Here is a 21833-nt window from a genome sequence, read left to right as displayed (position 1 = left end):
AAATCTGTGCGATTGGTTCTCCGGATAGCATCACGGATATGATCTTCGGGAAATTGTTCCTGAACTTCTACCATCTTCCGAATACTTTCTTCGAAAGTCCGATCTTCCCATCTGAACCTGATGCGCGCTATCGCAATGGCGTTCTGTACTCTTCTTCTAACCTGACTGGTTTAGGCGACTGGCCTGAGAAGACGTATGAAGAAATCCTTCCGTTGCTGAAAGCGGCCGCTGAATACCCTGAACTCCATGCTGCGCTGCAAGACAGAAAAGCTGTTGTAGAAGCATGGAATAGTCTGGGTAAGCAAGCTTACTGGTTGGGACTCAGAACACTAATCTGGATCCTCGTAATGTTGACATCGCTCCTCGACATCTGAACACGCTGATCGTACTTTCCTTGCTGGTAAATAAATTTGCCGGGGAAGAAGATCCGCAACAAGGTGTGACTAACGTAAGTCTCGAAAGTTATCGCGATGGCTTGCTGAAAACCAAAGCGTTCCTGAACACAGTGATGTACTACGCCAAAAGCCGTTACGCCACTCGACTGGCTAATGGTCTGGTAGTCGCTGACTCCGATGTTCAGTATGCAAAATGCGATATCAAGGAGAGTCATTTCTTTGGCGCTCACGTACTGAATGGTGGGGCGACCGTTATTTATAACGACACGCTGGCTGATTATTTCGGTAACAGTGACGATTACAGCTTGTCAGAGATTGTCATTGGGATTCTGTTTGCGCAACTTTCTGGTAAGCGCATCCCTACTGGTGACTTCCTAAGCCTGCTTCCTTTCTATAAGGATGCTGAACACGAATACTCCCAGGCTCTCACAACCGTAGTGGCTGTTAACATTCGCAATGCAACTGCGGAAGCAATCAACTCAGCATTAACTGAGCTGGCCAATGGCGTGCTGTGGAAAGATTTCCTTTCAGAAGACGGTAAGTATAAAAACCTCTTCTATCGACTGGATGATCTCATCAAAGCCAATGGCGGCATCACTCAAGCATTACTACAGCCATCAGTTATCAATCTGATTCGTAAAGGTGAGCTGTCTGTTGCCAATACGATCGTCGCGCCAGTGCTGGCTGATGTTCTGGGTGCGCCTATTGCGGCAGAGATTCTGCGCAACAACATCCAGAGTGAAGCAGTCGCTCCTGAGCGTCAACGTAAACTGGCTGGTAAAGCTATCGCCAAAGTTGTGGTTGAAAAACTGCTTGCCAAGTAAGGGGTGATGTCTTATGGACATAACTCAGTTTAAGTATAACAAAGGGGCAGCTCTGTCTGCCCTTAGAGTTATGCCCGATCACTCCGTTATGGCAGTAAAACCCGTCACGATGTGTTTCCCTAAACGTTTCGAGGAATCTGGTCTTGCAGAAGTGTATGACGAGGTTTCTTGTATTGGTTTGGTGGGGATCATGTCTGGCGGGTATTACGCCTGCTTTGGTGGTTTGGCAAAATTCATATTTCAACCCGGTGATGTTAGCGAAACAGTTATCAATGGTGTTCCGTATGTTGTTATGGAATTCGAACCAGGTGAAACAGTAATTCAGAGTTTGCTCGTACCAATCGACCCATTAATCACTTACGACTTCTTTTTAGAGTTTATAAAGTTCGCAAGGATTCCTTGGTATATTGACTATGAAAAGATTCTTGCAATTATTGATGAAAGTGGTTCAGTAACTGGTTCCTCTTCTGGTAGTTCTCCTCAGGTTATTCGGGTGATCCTGTCATTAACATGTCGAGATCCAAATAACCCTGATGTGGAATTCCGTTACAGTCCTTTGTTAAAAGACTCTAATGCGAAACCATTAGTCATCGGGATGAATAACCCTGGTCAATTGCTGACCGGTACGTTCGCACGCTTCAGTGGTGGTTATCTTTCTGATAACACAATTGCAGCACTTCAAGAAGGCCCTACAGATATCACGGCACTTGAAGAAATATTAAAGGGCTTACCTAATGAGCGAGATTAGCTACGGCAACCTCATTCTTGCTGAATCTGGTAAGAAAGGTGTGTTGCCTCCGGATGAGAACGGTAACTATCGTATCAACTCCGGTGCGTTTAACCATGAAAACCACGCAGGTATTAATTATCCTGCAAACCAGTACGTCATCGATCAGATGAAGGAAAACTCTGACCTCCAGCGTCGTATCCTCCAAGGGTACTGTTATATGGAAGAAGAGCATCCTGAACCTTATAACTATATCTACCGTAATGGTATTTGTTATAAGGAAGAGATGACCAGTATCCTGGAATGGATCAACCGTCTGCGTAACTATGATCATGATCGTATTGTCGGTATCATCAGTAAAATCATCTTCACTCCTGAAGATGACAGAGATCTGACTAAACCGATCTGGACTGAAATTCTGTGTAAGCCACTTCTGGAATATAAATTAGGCCCTCGTTTTAAAGAGAACCTCGATACACCAGAAGCAAACACAGCGGTTTCTATTCGTACTCAGATTGAACCGTTCAAGCCTCAGACTCGTCAGAAAAATATTGTTTATTGGACTGGCTTTGACTGGGTTAAAGAACCAGGGTATATTCACGCTAACAAACACATGTCTGCTGGTTGTGAATCATTCCTCTCTGGTCATCATTATGACGATCAGGTTAAGACTTTCAAAACCCGTGATGTTATCGAAGCATTAGAACTCGGTATTAGCCAAGCTGCTAATGACGAAGTTGCATTGAAACGTTACGGTGGGATGGAAGCACTGGATATGTTTAAGGGCGAGCTTGACCGTCTGGTTAAGAACTACAAACGTGGTGAGTCTGTACAGATGTTGTCCACGACTTCTTTCTCTGACATCTTCCGTTAATACCAGATATCAAGACCTGGGGAAACCCGGGTCTTGGTATTTTTTAGTATGTGTTTGCATTACTATGAGTCCAAACAAATTTTTTAAGGAACACTCAAATGGCAGAACAGAATGTAGTTACCGTGCAGAACCTCCGTGCTCTTTCTCAGGCAGTCGAGCTTTTCAACCAAGGTCGTCTGTTAGGTTATATCTTTGAAGATATGAATGAGGTGTGGTTATCTCTGCACACCAAAGATAAGAAATGCCCAATCACCGAGCAGGCCGGTACGACAATCAAACGTAATTTGGTTCGTCGTTATGCCGCCACTCTGATTCAGAATCTTCGCAACACCATTGGTCTCGATATGATCACTCGTGTTATCGACAAAGATGGTGCGTTCTGGATGGCGGATGATATTATTCAACGTATCTCCGATAATAAAACAGAAAGCCATGAAGGTTTATTCAAAGCACTGGTTTCTGCTATTTTCGGTGTGGCTATTGATGTTCTCAATTTCATGCTGAAAGAAGAAAAGACCAAAGGCGATCTGTATGGGGTCTTAAAGCAATTTTATGATCTCAAGGTAATCGACATCGAGGAAGATGACGTTATCTCCTTAGAAGAGGTTACAGAAGCCCTACTGGCATATGTACAACGTAATGAGCTGACACTATTCGAAGTAGAAATTTTCTAAGGCTCTAAAATATCTTAAACCGATATTATTAATGTGACGGAATCTTTCCGGGGGAGACGGCAACGTACTCCTCATTCACTTTTATATTTTTATCATCAAGAGGTTACAAATGTCTAAGGCCGAAAACGATTTTATCAGCGATATGTTTGCGGACATCAAAATCGCCGAAGAAAAGGCTGAAGTGATCAAAGACACTCAGGTCATTAACTTCAAACCTCAATGGGGTGAAAACGTCACTGCTGAATCACTGGCAACACACGTTGATTTCATCAATAAGCAAGGCGCGATTGTTTCGGCGGCAACTTCCAATATCGGGTTTGCTCAATATCCTGATACCAAAATCGAAAGCTGGACAGGTATCATGGATTTAGGTGCGATGCAGATTACTGCGCAATCTCATATCCGTGAGACCTATGAAATGGGTGATGATAAGAAAGAACATGATTACGGGATTACCGATCTGATCTTTGATTATCGCCACAGTCCTGAACTCAATGAGTTCTACGATCGCTTTACTGAGCAAGACCATGCTCGCTGTAAAAAGCTGTTCGAAGATTAATCCTAACCTGGGTCCCTTAATTGGGATCCAGGCTTTTCTTCTGTGTTATCTTTTTTGTGGAATTTATAATGGAAATAAAAGAAAAAATAGTTTTTGTAGATAACACCGAAGGTCATATGGGTTATTCCTATGAAAAGAAATTCTCTAAACTTTTTAACTATAAAGTTCAGAAAGATTTACTTCGGTGGTGTATCTATTCCATAACGATCATTATAGAGACATATACGGGCTTGATGATCGACAAGAAATGATCGTCATGCTTGGTTGTCTGATGCACGATCTAGGATGTCGATATAACAGAAAAGATCATCATTTGATAGGATACGGTCTAGTGTATGAATACATTAACCGATATTGCCCAGGGATGTTTGCTGTCGAAGACATAACAGAAATAGCGACATGTGTGTTAGAACATCGCAGTTCCAATAAGAATCGGCCTACTACATTTCTTTCTGAAATTGTGAGCGTAGCTGATTCTGGGCAGCCGGATATTGATTTATATATTAGCCGTGCCATCAAATTCCGGTTATCCGGAAAAGCAGGTGGTTTCACTTCTAGAGAGGAAATCATCGAAGATGCATACATTCACTTACTGGATAAATTTGATGAGGGTGGTTATCATTGGGATAGTTATCCTCCAATAGGTTTGCAGTTCTACGTCAGTGAATGGGATGTATTTAAAACACTGTTAATTGACAAAGAGCGTGTAATGGAGAAATTCAATGAGCAATATGACCGTTACATTAATGAACCATGGGTTGCGTTTAATCTTATCAAAATAGATTAAACGCTTGTTATAAACCGGAGTCAATATGTATCTTATCACAAGCGTATCTTTACTTTTAGCTGCGATACCGCTAGGGGTTTTGTTGTGGAACCTTGTCTCAAAAAGACAAGAGCACAGATTCTACTGGCATCGTTTATGCGGGTGTAACAATTTTTATGTTACCGTAATAACGCCAGACGGAATAACGCATGTTATCGATTTATTCGTGGTTGATAAGAGAAAAATTAAGAAAGTTGAAATTGACGAGGTTAAACCCAATCACTATCGCATTAGGATACCGAGAGGAACAACACTCAGTAATCTTAATATTTATGTGACAATGAATGAGGTAAGTGATACAGCAGTCATATCCTTATTCGCGGGAATAACTAAGTCAGAGAAGCTTGATCCTTTATTTGTGCATAAGGAAGATAAAGATTCCTGCCTCGAGATGTTTGGATACCTTAAACAGACTCTACAATATAACTAAGCAAACATAACTCCTACTCACCTCACGGTGAGTAGGAGTTAGATTAAGTTTTATTTTTCTTTTTTAGAAAAATTAGCCCATGAAGGCAGGTTTCTCAACTTTCTTGGCTTCTTCAGCCATCAGTTTCGCCAGACCGTTATTGTCCAGACCTTCCAGACGAGCAGTAGGTGTACGGAAGCCTTCCGGCGCCAGCATACCATTTGGGTTGTACAGCGGGAGACGCTTCATGCAGCTACGTGCAATTTCACGAGCAGCGTGAGTGTTCCATTCGAACAGGCCAGTGAATTCCAGAGAGAGTTCACGAGTCTGACCGGCAGTGTCATCCACGTTGTAGTTCATTTCATACTGAGGACCAGTACGAGGCATCATCGCGAGAGACACACAAGCGCGACGAATGTCACGGAAGTTTTTGTCTGGCTCGAAATAGACGCACGCCATGGAGATTTCATCCAGCAGCAGATCACCTTCGTAATCCAGAGTGATGATTTTCGCATGACGGATGACTGGATCTTTCAGCAGGTACTCTTGCCATACATCGATCATACGGGAGATTTCTTCACCGCGCAGATCCAGCAGGGTATGGTTGATAGTACCGAACTGACGAGACGCACCAGAAGGAACAGACAGAGTCTGACCACCTTGCCAGGTTACATCGACGAATTCAGTCGTGGTCTGTGAGGTAACACCGGAGAAACTACGAGTACGCGTTTCCATAGTGTTACGTAATACACCGTGAAGCAGATCACCGCCAGGGATACCAGAGAAAGCATCCGGAGTGGAAAGCACGATGCAGTACGGGCGTTCAGAAATGTAGGGCTCTTCCTGAACATAGCGGAAGTTATTCGCAGCGTAGCCATGCTGACCGCCGGTTGCGGCGTTCAGAACTGCTTGATCGCCCACGTCCATATTCCGATAAAGATCGGAGTTACGCGGGACAATCATGTCGGCTGTACGATGCGGTAAATTTGTGGCCATGATTTACCAACCTTATCTTTGATTGAGAAAGGGGAACGGATTCCCCTTATCTGTTATTACGCCGTAGTCGTCGTATCTTCCAGCTCTTCTTCGTTGCGTGCTTCCAGAACGGCATCCATCATGTAGCGCGCTTTGCCTACCCAGTAGATGACTTTGGAGAACATGCGAGAACGAGAGTTTGGTTCAGATTCACGGAACTCGGTTTGAACTTCCCAGGAACTCAGGCAGGAACCGATCAGATTGTGGATCTGAGAATCCGCATTATCACGAACAGTGGAGAGATAGCTCTGAGCAGGCATAGTCTGGCCAGAAACCATGATCCACTGATCCTGAAGAATCTTCTCAATGATAACACCGTACCATACATTCGGAAGATCCTTCAGTACGGAGTCAGTGATATTGTAAACGGTCGGCAGTGCCGGACGTTTCCATTGAGTCATGTTGCATGGACGTAACGTAATGCAACCATTGGTCAGGTTTTCTGCCGCCGGTACGTCATCTTCATAATCCACGGTTGGAGTATGAGCAATACGCAGAATTGCGTTGGTACCTGCGTCCGGAAGGTTGGCTTTGGAGACACGGCCATCCTGAGAACCACCTGCTGCAGCGAAGGCACACATCAGATCGATGTTCAGAGAGAACTTATCGAAAGTAGGCTCATCGATGTAGAAAGCATCCCACAGGTTGATGGAGATACGCGTCGCCGGTGCGTTGTACTCTTCAGACTCAGGATACTGGATCGCTTTGGAGTGAAGAACACGCGCGCGGTTGTAAATCGTTTCTGCTTCGTTTTTACCACCATAGTTGGTAGCGCACGCGATGGCCAGGAAGTCTTTACGTTTTTCAGTAGCCGCCAGGAACAGCTCTTTGATGCTCTGACGGTAGCCGAGATCCCACAGGAAAGAGGTACGGTTACGGATGACGTCAGTCCAGTATTTGGAAGACAGATATTTACCGTAGTAAACTTCCATCAGATCCTGAGTCATTGTCCACAACTGAAGTTTGGATGGTTGTGCAGTTTCTGCCGGAACAGTAACCCACTCGCCATTTTTGTCTTCATCCCAATCGGTCGGAGCCGTCGGGTAAGTTCCGTCGATAGTCAGGAACGGGTTCAGGCCGCCAGTTGCCGGTAAGCGAGAGCTTAAACCGAAATCTTTCCCTACAAAAGTAGCGTACTGAGTATTAGACTCAGCGACCACGCCTTTAGGGGAAACGATGTGACGATAAGGAACACCGGTTTCATTTTTCAGATCGATCGGGTTCATGATCGCCTGAACTGGCATGCGAGAGGTTTTGAGTTCAGGAGGAGTTTCACCACCGGTGGTGTACTCAGCATCGTACAGTTTCTTACAAACGGTATCGATGTTCTGCTGATAAACTTCAACGGTGTTATACGGAGTTTCTACTAACTCAACCGGACGGTTGTTGTTAGCCCCAGTATAATCGCCCAAACCTTTACGCAGGCTGTATGCAACATTGGTGTCGCTATCGAGCACGTCATATAACGTGAAGTTACCGATGGTCGCGCCGGATTCAGTTGCCGCGTCAACAGTCAGACCGGAGTCTTTGCGCTCACCAATGATCATCTGGAACGGATAGACACCATTGACTTTAACGAAACGTTCGATAACGTCCCAGTCAACGCTGGTGCTATGACCAAATGCAGCATACATGCTGTTGTAGTAATCACCCACACCAGAAACAAAAGTCGCTAATGGGTAGAACGTACCCTTAACGTCTTTGGCCAGGTAATCGTTACCAGTGGTGACGGTAACTTCGATTGGTGATAAATTACGAGAGTTGGAAGTAACACCTTCTTCATCACCGAAGAACTTCGGTTCGATTTCCAGATAACCAGGTTGTGCGAACAAACCAGTGATCTTGGTATCTTTCGGGATGAATGCGCCGTTAGTATCGGTTTTGAAACTACCGTCGTCGTTACGTTCGAAATCAGGTACTTGCTGTCCTTCGAACAGTGCGATACCCCAAACAGTACGTGCTTTAGCCACGTTGTTCGTCAGACGTTTGAAACCCATGGAATACTGCTGAGCATCACGGAGTTTCAGAATTGCAAAAGTGACCGGGTTGTAATACATCCCGTAGTGATCACTCACGGACCCAAAGCGACGTTCGAATGCCGCAAGCGTGACATTCGTACGGTCTAAAGTACCTTTCGGTGTAGGGGCCGCGAAGTCAGGAAAGTGTGCAGGTGAGGTCTGAACCACGTTAATGCTCGGGAAAGTTTCCCCGCTAACAATACCGTGGTTAACAACTTTACCAGGCACAACTTTAGTAAAAGTACTCATAGTTGACCTCTAGGGTTAGTTCGATTTTTTTGATCAAAAAAATTGAATCGTATGACCTGTAATTCAGTGGGTTAATTCTGTAAGAACCCATAAGATTAATACTATTTAGGAACCACAGTTATGATATTAAATGGTTACGATACATATGTGGGAAGCAAGATAACCATTTCCGACAACATTCCATCAACAATAAAGATGCTCTCCACAACGGACCGTTTAAAAGATGTTAGTCCAACCGGAGTCAAAACTGTTGATGCTGAAAATGGGAATGGACTTAAAACCTTTATCTTCCCTATCACCACCGTAGACTTCCGTAATAATAAAATCACAGTTCTGGATAATCGCCACTACATTAATAAAAATGGTAAGAGTGTAAATCCTGGCGAATATGAGATGATAATTACGGCTGCTCTCTTACAACAACTTGTTGCTAAAGGTTCTAAAACGGTACTAAATACTACGAAACCTTTTGTATTGAAAGCATTTGCACGTTCCATTGCTGGGCCTTTGGCCAGAAGAGGAAACCTTACTCGTAGTCAGAGTATTGATTTGCAGATCATTTTGGGGCATTATTACAACTGTTTATTAACAGATAAAAGTTCTGACTGGCGTTTTGTTTCGCAAAATGCAATCAATCAGTCACTTCGTTATAGCCCTGGTTTATCTGCCGGGATCATCGATGAAGTTGGTTATATCGATAGCTTTAAAGATCTCTTTACTGCTATTAAAGAATACCCGACACTTTCCACTTTATCTAAATTGGATCTTGGTGGATTCATCGGGCTCATTAATCAGATCTGGCCAGTTTACTCCGGGTTCCGAGAAATCGTCGGAGCTTCTATTGAAATGCCTCATTTATTCACTGCTATGTGTTATGTTAGCGTAACTAACAATAACTACAAAAAGTCAGGGCTGGGTCGTGAAGTTGACCCTAGAGAAAATGATGGTGCAGAAAACTTTGTTAAGACCATAAATAACGTATGGCCTAACTAATGATAATGGGAGTATAGTCGTGGCAGAATTACCTTCCATGGCGACCCAAGATCGTTTTCCTTTAATTAACTATGCTAAACGTCATTGCTGGGGAAACCCTCAACTGAACCAACAGTTTCAGTTACGTTTAGCACGTGTCTCTCACAAATTGGGATACACGAAAAACTTCGTCTATATGGGTAAGTATTATCTTCTACCTGATGCTGAACGTTTTTATAACGTCTTCACCTTAGGTGGACTGGACGCTGGTTTTTATGGTTTAGGGACACGAGTCTTTAGCTGGGCGCCTTTTGACAGATGGGTTAATGCTAGTGAGTACATTGAGAAGCGTGGTGTTATGCTCGACTTCTATAATGAAAAAGGTTTAATGTACAACCGTACAGAAACCTGGATCATGCAATGTTTCAATGGCACCACGCTGGTAGCGTTTGTTAAAAACAATGTCAGCTACCCAATGCCCGTTGATAAACCAATGTACATGCGTTGCTATAGTCCTGATGTCCCAACGGATAACACCATCGGCTATCAGGAAGACAGGGCTAAACTGGAACTCATCGGGACTATCTATTACGATTTCCGAGATTGGGATAAAGTAAAAGCAGCATATGACGATTACTCTTCCCGCAACTATGGCCGACTAACTGTTTGGCATAATGGTGTAGCAAAAGCGTTTACAGCCATTGAAGCTGCAGTAGGTGATCTGATAGAGTTGGTATTTGATCCAACAATTGAAAGAGTGCTGACTTTCAATTATAGTAAGTTATATAACTACTATTCGACCAGAGATAACAAAAGTAAAGTTATTCTATTCCCTTGGTTACAGAACACCAATCGCAGATATTATTATTTTGACGATTGTGAGTTTTATGTTCGAAACCGGAGAACGGGTATAAGCGTTTACCTGCATCGCAACAATCAAGATTGTATAAGACAGTTAACCCATCAGGACTATGGGGTGGCTGGTGATTACGTTGAGACGGTTGCTGATTACCTGATTAACAATGATCCAACTGGGGCAAGTAAATTAACGGATATCGATATCGTTGTTACTTACCACAGAACAACTTGGGACTTCAGTTTAGGACCAACCAGTTCCCGAATTGCCGAATTGTATTTACTCGAGGATCCTTCGAAAATCCTTGATGCGATGACGGGACCTAAATCCAATGTTCCTGAGTGGACTGCTCCTTATTTAGAGGATAGTGCGCACAACAGACTACTTGGGACTGAATATCTGGACATTACTAATGATCAGGTATATGAAGCATTGGGTTATAATGGTTGCTCCAACGTCCTGAGTAACGTTCTCTTTTATATGCCTGGGATTATGCCTGGAGATGATGGATTTGAGAACTTATACGCGACTCCTCCCTATCTCACAGGTAAAGGTTATTTAGTCCCTCCAACCTACCGTGTTTCCTCAACGGTATACGAGTATGATAAGGATGGTCATTATCTCCGTATCAGAACAATCAAGTGGAGTGAGTACTACAAACCTTCTGACGACGCAGTGTTCTGTGAATATGCTTTAGGTGAAGCCACTACTTATCTTGATGCTACGCTCACTAAGACTGATTTTAAAGTCAATGAAGACTATGGTTTTAGAGTGTACCGAGCACCATGGAAAATTGGTGAGTCTGAGGATCCTGAAGACGTCAGTAAGTTCTGGCAAACAGAATGGTCTATAAGTCGGGACGGTGAACCTTTATATCAAACCGATACGGTGGTTAATCTCCCAACTCAGGAAGACGATAACTCTCCTGATACCGGAAGACCATGGGACGGTGGGGAAATAGCTGGGGACTGGGAAGATATAACTGATGATGAGAAGTTATATACTTTCAATAAAGAGACGGGTTATATCTCTTGGAATATGAACATGAACAACTATGTTGCTATGGTTGTTAGTGATTCTAAGCATCTTTACTTCCAGGTTGATGTTGAGCACCTTGATCATTCACTGTCGTTCAGTTTAATTCACTTGTGGGAAATTGGTGGGATATTACTTCCTATCAGACCTGCGCAAATCGATATATGGATGGAAGAACATCCACTTATTGAAAACGTGGATTATATCTTTGACTTCCCTACGGTTTATATCGTCAATAAACAACACCTTGTCGAAGGTCAAACCAAGTATAAGTTTACCGCAAGAGCAACTGGATTTTCTAAAGATGGTCCATTGAGCCGCAGTGAACTTGGTTTCGTTACCAATGGGGTAATCGGTTATAACGGGCGTTATAATGTTCGTATAAACAGACCAACCAAAACAGTTGCAGATGGAAGAATCTTCTTAACGCAATCTATCGACTGGGCAGAAACAAAAGGCCATGGTAATAACTTTAATGGGTTAGAAGGCTTCCCGTACGAAGTTAAGCACTATGTCTGCTTGAATAAGTATGTTGAAAAATATACCACTCAAAAAGGTTTAGAAGAAGACTACGATCGCGATGTTCGTATATCAGCTTACCTGACTGAGTATGCCACGTATAAACCAGAGACTCCTCCGGATCTTCCATTCTTGACTGATCGTTACTTGGTCTTCAGCCCGTTTATGTCTCAGCTCTATAATGAATTACATTTAGGGTTCCTGACAATTCCTAATGGGGAAGTTACCGACCAGGTAGTTAACGAACTTTGTACTAATATTCGTTACCTGCTAGAATACGATCCTTGTGTGATTGGATTCAATGAAGCGTACTTTGAGATTCATCCTTGCTCTAATATTGGCTACCAGCCGATTACACCGAGACAGTTGATTGTTTTGGAAAAGGCAAATGAGATGTTCTTAAATAGTCGCATCCGCTTAAGAGGACACTTCGAGGTAACCAATGAGTAGTTCCAATATTTTTGATAACTACCCGAATCCAGCTAACCCTGGGTCAGTGGTTCCTGGTAGCATGCCAAGTCGCCCTAACGAGTATTCGTTTAAACGTGACTGGTATATCGACCAAGTCTACGACCCTGATCTTCATGATGTTACTGACGTTTGGGTTAAGTACGTCGTTCCTTACGAGGGAGAACTCGTCAAGGATATTAAAAACAAAAAGCTTTATGTCGTTTCCCATGTTGATGTGTCAACTTGGAAAAGTACACTAGTACCTTTCGAGTTCGTCAATACGGAAGGGGAGAATAATGATTATCCATTATTCCCTAAACACGAGTACGGAATGATTCAAGGGGAGTTACCTCTTCTTCTGGATTATTCGGTCAGCCCTCCTCAAGCTCGTGTGACAAATTTAGCTTACGTCGCTAATCCTTCATACGCTTTACTTTTTGAAGGAAGTACAATCCTGGAAGGGCAGAAACCAATCTCTGCGGTTTATGCTAACCAAGATTATGTTACTGATAAAATTCCAGTAATGACTGTAATGCCTGCTGGGTTTAACGTTGAGAATGATGTTCTCAAATGTACCGATGTGTTCAGCGTTATTCTTCCAAAAGAAACGTTAAAGAACGGAACACGTTGTACGTTGGTTTTCTATGATGAAAACAAAAACCCAATTGCTCCTACCTACAGTTTGATGGTTCAGCACAGCGAATATATGCGTGATCGTCGTTTATCTCGCAGATTCGTTAAGAGCATCGAATTGCTGTCGCCATGGTTTACTAATAGCGGGACACCAAACACCCTGTATATTCCTGTGAATCTGCCGTTAGTAAGTGTGGAGTTCAGAGCACGTATTAACTACAGCGATGGAACAAGCGTTGTTCAGCCAGTCAATGGTTATGATGGAACGAGTGGGTTTACCTTACACGGCACCAACCGTTATAAACCAACATCTCCAAACCAGAAAGGTTCATTGACTCTCTCATACTTCTTCCAAGAGGATGAGGAAGCTTATCTGGCACAGCCGGGTCAGCCAGACCATATTTCGGAAAACTATACCATGGTGGCCGTTCCTTCTGATGGGGCATACAGTCCTCGTCTTTACAGCTATCCATATTGGGATTCCGCGAGTGGTTGGAAAATGAAACACTGGCTGGAAGATCTCACTCGCAAGTTTGTAACTGATGTTACTGACTATACCAGAACTAATCAGATATCCCCGGCGTTCTCCGGTAATTCTTACGGTATAGAACAGCCGATGATTTATAATCTGACGCTGAGTGATGTTTCTCCTTCCTACAGTAACTGGACGTTTACCCAAGCGGTAACGGTTACTCTTTATAACGAAGGGACGTCTTCACTTCGTAAATGGGGCGTGATCCAATCTGCCGGGGTACCTGAATTCCAGAACTTAGAGATTCTCTATGTTCCGCAGACAAATGGTGGTCAGCTTGCCAGGATCGGTGGTACTTATGAAAATCTTGATGCATTCTTAAAACGCGCTTATTACGCGATTGATCCTTCGATTGATCCACTGCGTGAAGAGAAAGCATATGTTCCAACTCACATGACGTTCTTCCGTGAGAATGGTCAGAACTTAACGATGTCTGTAAGTTCTTATAATAAACTGAGCTTAGATGAATGGACTGTGACAAACGCAGAAACATTCTTCATTGCTTGGATTTATCGCGATTCCACTGGTAATGAACTTCAGCTGGGTGTTTCCGCTGGTATCGCTCGTAAAGTTTCCTCTCTTGATGAAGCAGGTACGGGTGCGGGTAATAGCGCTAACGGTTTCGTGGAAAACTATGCTCTCGATCATGAGACTACAGTTTCCGATACTTCTAAAACCGTTTCCAGTTATCAATTGCGCGTGAACGGTTCTAAAATACTAAGGCCTGTTTCGCTAACCAATCTGGTATTCTGGATTGATGGTAAGAAGTACACCAAACTCAATCACAGCATAAGCACTGCGAATGGTGGGACCTACATTCAGGTTGTTCTTCCTGTTGAAGTGTCTGGTGATCTTTCCACTAAATCTTACAAATGGCGTGTTACTGGCACGGCAACAGTTACCGATAGTACGAGTCAACCTGTGACGGTTAACTTCGATGATTCTGGTACTGTGACTAAATAAACTTAATTTAACTACACCTGACAAAAGTCAGGTGTAGTTAATCACATATGTTTTTAAACCTATATTATCTATATGTTAATAGGAGGTAATATATGTTTACTAATAGTATTTGGATAAATATCTTAGTCGGATTAAGCAGGAAGATACAACGGGAATTTATCAACAAATTAACTAATGAACAGAAGGGCCAGATATTTAATTCCATCAAAACTTTAACTGAAATACTTAAATTGGATAAAGTAGACAGTTATGAAGAAAGGGTCATTCTAAGAGAAAACCATATTACCAAATACCCCCATGTTGTATTCTGGGACTATGTCGAGTACCAATGTTTCGGTAAGGACGCTCTCGTATCCTCTAAAGATTTTATAGTCTCTACTGAAGGGGTGGTTATTAGGAAAAGTGAAAATGGTCTATATATCTACGGTACTGAAAGAAAACATGTGGAAGATTATTTTCGAGTTAAAATAGACGGAGAAAGAAGATTAATCCATCGGATAACTGCTAGTACATTTATCACAAAACCTGATGAGTTGAAATCAGTTTGTTTTTCTGAGTTAATGGTAAATCACAAGGATACCATTACTCACCATAATAACAGAACTAATCTTGAATGGGTGAAACACATAGAAAACATAAGGCATGGTCATGGTCACGAAAACTATAAGGGTAAATATTATTTCAAACTAACAGTTGCATTAGACAATGGTTTTAAAGGTAGGGAATTTGTCTTGGATGAAAATGATGAAGTCATTAAGCGTTTAGGAGTAGGGTACGTCAGACGTAATTCAATACGAGTTCCAAATTACTTATTAAGTGGAATGTCCGTTACACTTATTTCAGAAGAGGAGTCTAAAGGTTTCTGTATCGGCTGGCCCGATGATATAAAAACTCTATTGAAAGAAAAGCCTGAATATTTTAATCCCGATATTAAACCTGTAATCGGGACCATACTTAAAGGGCCGCACAAGGGTTTAAACTTTTCTTTGTTTGGTATGACGGAGACTATTCAGTTTTTTGATTTTAGATCAGTAAGTGAAGTTTCATTAGGAAAAAGGAAAAGTCATAGGGGCTGTTCTTTTGTTAAAGCAAGCATGAAAGAAGCTATTAAATTCCATGGTAATTTAACTTTAGAAATTTACAGCACTATACAGTAACGGTTAGTTCACATTCCCATATGGGAATGTGAACTAAAGTTATTCTTTTTTTTTTCTTTCTTTGAAGGGCATATTTTGTTATGTACAAAATTAAGGATTTATGATGGATCGCTTAACATTAGCAACACAACTTCTAGAGCATCTAGGGCATAAACCGAATGATCTTCCCTTACATCTATTTACCGATAAAGAGAAGGATTATCCGTTAGGGGATTTAGACGACAGAGTTTTAGCGCATTATAATGAAGATACGCTATTTGCAATAAAAACTGTAAGGTTTATAAAAGATTTTGGTAGATTTGGGGCTGGGGTTGATATAGATACCACTAATAAAAGCTTCCTTCGAACTGCAGAGCTTTTTAAGCAAATGGGGATAAAGAATTATTATTTTCATCTTCAGCTTAATAACCCACTATTAAAAGGTGTGGACCCTTGGGACGAAAACCTTCCTGATGAGATGAAGTTTATGGTAATGGCTGAAACTTCAAATATCTGGTTCATACTGAGAGAACTTATACAGATCGATGGACGTCGCTTCATTGGTAACCGTGCTGTATTAAGTTTTATTTGGTGTTGTCTTAATCATCTTAATACCTTGATCTTACTCCCTCGTCAGAGCGGTAAAGAATCATGGAACTCTAGTGTGGTTAAAATACCTGGTGGGTGGAAGTATCTTGGTGACATAAAACCTGGTGATACTGTAATCGCACCCGATGGGAAACATACGGCTGTTAATGCTGTTTACCCCCAAGGTAAAAAACCTGTTTACTCTATTAAGTTCCAAGATGGTCGTAAGCACGAGGCAGGCCCTGAGCACCTCTGGAAGGTCTTTGACCCTGAAGCTGGTACTTGGTCAGTCATTACAACGTTAGACGCTCTGGATCGTCATGAGGAGCTTAAAGAGAAGGGTATGAGGATATCTGTACCTCATGCTGTAGCAGAAGACGGACCTGAGTTAGATTTTCTCATTTCTCCTTACTTGTTCGGTAAACGGATGGCTTCTCAGGAAATCGTTCATGAGAACCGTATCAGACCAACAAGACAGGATCGTTATTTAAGACAGTTTAACTTGATGGATAAAAAACCTGAGCAGTTTTATATTCCAGAACGTTACCGTTTTAACTCTAACAAGTCACAGCGCCTTGAAGTTCTTCAGGGTTTGTTAGATCGTGTTGGTACGATCAATTCAGATGGTTCTGTTAACTGTAAAGTATTCTCCAAAGTTCTCGCTGAGCATATCCAGTATCTGGCTCGCTCTTTAGGTATGTTAGGTACCATCCAAGATGCCGTAACTGATGTTGAGGATATGAGTTGGGAATATAACGTTACCATCAATGCTGAAGATACATCTATCTTATTTACGGATGAAGAAAAACAAACTCAAGCACATTTAGCACAAGAGTCTGGAAGTACGTGGACAGGAATGGTTGACTTTGAATCGTTCCGTTTAATGGAAGAAAGAAAGGAATGTACGTGTATTGAGGTTGACCATCCTGATCACCTGTTTGTTACCGATGACTTTATTGTCACGCATAACACAGTAGGTATGCAGGTAATGATCTTCATACTTCAGTACATCGTTGGGCGAGGTTATAAGTCTGGGTTAATCACCTTGGCAAGTAACAACCGTCAACAGTTTGTGAATGCTGTTAAGAAGATTCGTTCTGGTGCGCCTGACTATCTGATCAGTATGTCCTATAAGGATAAAGATAGTGGTAATATCATGACTTATCAAGGTCATGGTGTTGAGAACAATAACATCTTCGAGATACGTGTACCAAGTGGCGGTGCGGATGGTGCAGAGAACGTGGCTCGTGGTTCTACCTTCGGCTCGTTACTCCTCGATGAACCAGCATGGATCAAATGGATTGAAAACATTGTATCAGGTTCTGGTCCTGCAACGTTAACAGAACAGCGCAACATGCTTGAGAAAGGCATGCCGTGGTTTAACGCTCAGGCTACAACACCTAACAGTGTTCTTAAACCTGAAGGTCGTTACATGTACGAAGAGTATCTTTCCTCTACTCCGTGGAAAGAGAACTTCTTTGACTGCTTTAGTGAATCGCATCTGTTCGCAACTGTCATCAAGAACTCACCTAAACCGACCACATTCCCGAAAGTCACTATTCAGTATAACCACCTGCAATTAGGATTTGGTGAAAACTGGGTGCTTGAAACTATGGACAAATTAAAACTGTCCTGGTCTAAGGCTAAGATCGACTTATTGATGATGTGGACGGAAGAAGGTCAGAATAAGATCTTTGATGACAAAACACGTGAACTTCTGAATGCGTGTAAAGTTGAACACCTTCGCTTCCAAGAAGTTGATAAAACTGAATTGTTCTTTGATTGGTTCATCAGTAAGTCTGAGTTAGAAAACTTTATTGATGATGAAACTGAATTTGGGTTAATTGGTTGATGAGTTAGTTGGGTTGGAGCAAGGTTCTGGTGGCCGTATAGACCACGCAGTTAAAGGTCATGATGATATCGTAATCAGTTGGCTCTTAAGCTATTGGTTCATTAAACTCGGTTACAATAAGTCACTTTACGGTATTCCGGCAAATGCTTGTTTAACTGAAATTAAAACATTAGCGGAATCTGCTGGTCAGAGTAAATACACTCAAGCCCAGATTCTCGAGTTTGCTAAGATACGTGAAAAGATTGCAGAGCTTACTAAGAAGTTATTGAATTGTGAAAGTGATCTTATCGCTCCTCGTATTGAGGAAGATATTAGAAAACTAACACGATTACTTCCAGGTGAGTTGAAACGTCTGATAACCATTGATGAGGTTATTGACAATGCAAGAAAAGAACGTTTAAAACGCAGACTTGAACAGAAGCGCCGCTATCAATTAGGTTACAGATAAAATAAGGTATACTCGGCCATTGGCCGAGTATACCTAAATTGTTAATACTTTCTTACTGAAATGCTATCGACTTTTTTCATTCTTGCATCCAGCTGAGAAACAATGTTCTCAAATGGTGTTAAATGATCAACCTTGATGACCTCAACCTTGTTACTTTCGGAAGTGATCATTTCTAGTGCTGTTTTATATTTTTCCTGCATTTTCTCGTAAACGTGTTTAACCATAATCTTCTTATCGAGATTATTCTGAGCACCACGTTCTTGGAAACGAGATAATGCTACCTCGTAAGGGACCTCAACATAGAGAACTAAATCAGGCATAATGTCATGCCCGTATGTCTTCAGTGTATCGAGGTTCAGTCGCAGTATGCGAAGCATGTCAGCATCACTATCGGACTGGTACACCATGTTGGTCAGGAAGTTACGATCGGAAAGCAAATAGGTCGGGGAATTATTTCTTGCAAAGACACTGAGTTTTTCAAACAACTCAATGCGTCCTGCAATTAAAAGCTGAGTTTCGTACATATGCTCAAGACGAGCACCGCGAATCTTTTCGCGAATGTCGGCGCTTGCCAATGATTCCCCAAAGGGTTCATGAACAACACGACACTTGTAAGTAGAAGCCAGCTGTTTAATTAAAAAGGACTTCCCTGCATAATCCAAACCTTCTGCGACGATATAAGACACAATTACCTTCCAGTTATTAACGTGTTAACGAAACGCATCCATAGTGATGGTGCGCAAAACAATATAAAGCATCAAACTTGTACGCATCGCAGTAATCGTACTACGAGTACGTATCCCCGTCATATTAGCAATGATCTCATCGCCTTCATCACGAAGTTTAAACAGTAATGAGTTTGTTGACTTATTCGAAGTATAAGCCCCTCTCATTCTCAAAATCACCTGACGAACATCAGATTGCTTAATGTTATTCGCCGAGATGTATTCAAACAAGTGTGTGATGGTATCCTCGACAAACACTCTGTACTTTTCACCCTTAGGGTTTGAGTATTGGTAAGGGAAATCACGGATAACCTGTTTGAACTTATCGGGTGGTGTTCGATCCATTCCTTTGATTGCATAATCCACAAGTTCTTCTTTGTAGAATGTATCGCCAGAATTAAGAACAGTCTCAATGAAACTACGACGTTGGTTGATATTCTTTTGGATGTCTTTAATGACCAACTTACCATCTAAAAGAACAAACCCGTCATCTGTTTCCATGAGCTGCTCATTTTCACGAACTTTATAGAACACGCGACTGTAATCGTTGATAACGCTTTTCAGTCTGGATTCCATATCGTTAACCATATACACAACATCTTTATCATTCGCCATAGTAGCAAACGTCTTGTAGTGTATACCGCGCTTAGGATCGATTACGTTCTCTGCGCGCGCTTTAAACAGTGCGTTCCAGCTACCATAACGTTTGATATCAAACTTCAACGTCAGTTTCTTCAGGTTCGCGTACGCAAGTACTTTACGAATCTTGTCATTGAACAAGGTCATAAACTCTGTTCCTGCATCACGATACCCGTCGATCTCATCTTGGAGATCATCCAACGGATAGCCATATTTCTGCACTGCCTCTTTAAGCCCACGACGACAGTTCTTATAGATATAAGCTTTCGTTCCCAGTACTGCAAGTTCACCAAAGTACGGGAATGCTTTTGGGCTGATGATCGAAAACTCTTCATCATAACTTAATATGACTTTAGCAGTTAAGTTGTAAACGACCATACCAGCAGTTCTGATAAGGAAGCTGTTACGACCTGTTCTGCTGGTATTAGTAAAACCAGATATCGCTTTATTCGTTGTCAGGTTATTGGTGATGCGATTCATAGCAGCGCCAATAGCACCATTACCACAAGTAGCTGCCTGCGTGCTGGAACCGTACATCATAGACGATCCTAAATTGCCAGGATAGACATTGACAACAGATAGGATCTCACGACCCCCAGTTAATGTATCAGGAACATTAACGTGGATCTGGCCATTTCCAATATAACGAACACGTGCACGACTAAGATCAATAATCTCGGTTGTACCACCTGCTACATTAAGTAAAGGGCCAATCATTTTATAAATAACTTTTTCTCTGATACCCTGTTCGATGCTGTAATCGGAATCATACTCCATTTGCATCCAGCTAGGATACCCGTGACCAGAAATTGGATTGTCGAAAGCCAGTTTCATGGCATAGTCTGACAGCTCATTCGGCCCATTTAATATATGGTTAATACAAAAACTAACTAGGCTCACTTTATCACCTCATTAATAATATTTTCAGTCAAGTTGCCGTGTAAAGGTATGGCTTCTTTATGACTACCAAATCTAAAACTACAGCCCATATGGGATTTTCTTTCACCTCTGGCTGTTCTGTGTACATGAGATCTATTAAAATATTTCTCTATTTCTTTACAACCAAATAAAGAAAATTCTAATCCGGCGTATTTACCATTAATAACTGTCCCAATGACGGGCTTACACCTAACATCAAAGTAATTAGAATCCAGGTGAAATAAGTTAGCTATATCCGCGGGCAAGCCAGTTTTTACATCGCCTAATATTTCAATATTGACCGGACTTATGGTCATACCCCAGAGTATATTTTTAACTACTCCGTTAACTTTAGCTTACCATACTCATGTCTGTTCTCACTTATATATGCTGATACAAAAAATGACAAAAACAGGACGAGATCAAAAAGATTAGACCTTTCTCGTTTTTTATCAGGAGTCCGCTTTCATTACACAATATCGTGTTTCGTTCCTTTTATTTAAAGTCTCGGAACTCATCAGATGAAAAAGACTAAGAGAAAAAGAAACCCTCGATAGCGCGTTTAATCAAGGGCTGGCAAATGCCAAAATCATCAATAGATTTTGTTAGATCTTACAACCACCACCGCCACATTCACCATCATCTTCGAGTTCTGGTTGTGCAACGTTTTCTTCGACTTTCTTTTCGGCAGCTTTCTCAGCTTCGGAGAAATCAGTTTGTTGGAAAAATTTATCCAGGTCAGGTCAGGTCCATCGAGATAATCTCTTTAGTTAGGTTAATGAATCAAATTTTTGGGATTACTTTGGCTTTCTTACATGCTTCACGATGAAACCATATGTTTGCACACTTAGGTTTTGATCACGATCCAACTGTAACCATTCAGTGGGGAGATGAAATGTATGGTGGGCCTGACGGGGCATGATCCCGTAACCTAGCGATTATGAGTCGCTTGCGCTAACCAATTGCGCCACAGGCCC

At 41.9% G+C, this 21833-nt stretch overlaps 1 non-coding gene across 1 annotated transcript; it reads right to left on the bottom strand.

Annotated features, from left to right (window-relative positions):
- Positions 1–21759: 21759 nt before the first annotated feature.
- Positions 21760–21833, bottom strand: Trnam-cau (transfer RNA methionine (anticodon CAU)). Its single transcript has one exon. It is a non-coding gene; the product is annotated as a tRNA-Met (tRNA).

The sequence above is a fragment of the Bactrocera neohumeralis genome, unplaced genomic scaffold, assembly GCF_024586455.1.
Source record: "Bactrocera neohumeralis isolate Rockhampton unplaced genomic scaffold, APGP_CSIRO_Bneo_wtdbg2-racon-allhic-juicebox.fasta_v2 ctg238, whole genome shotgun sequence".
Taxonomy (NCBI): domain Eukaryota; kingdom Metazoa; phylum Arthropoda; class Insecta; order Diptera; family Tephritidae; genus Bactrocera; species Bactrocera neohumeralis.
Note: the sequence above shows the minus strand (reverse complement) of the source record. Positions and strands in the feature narration are given on the sequence as shown.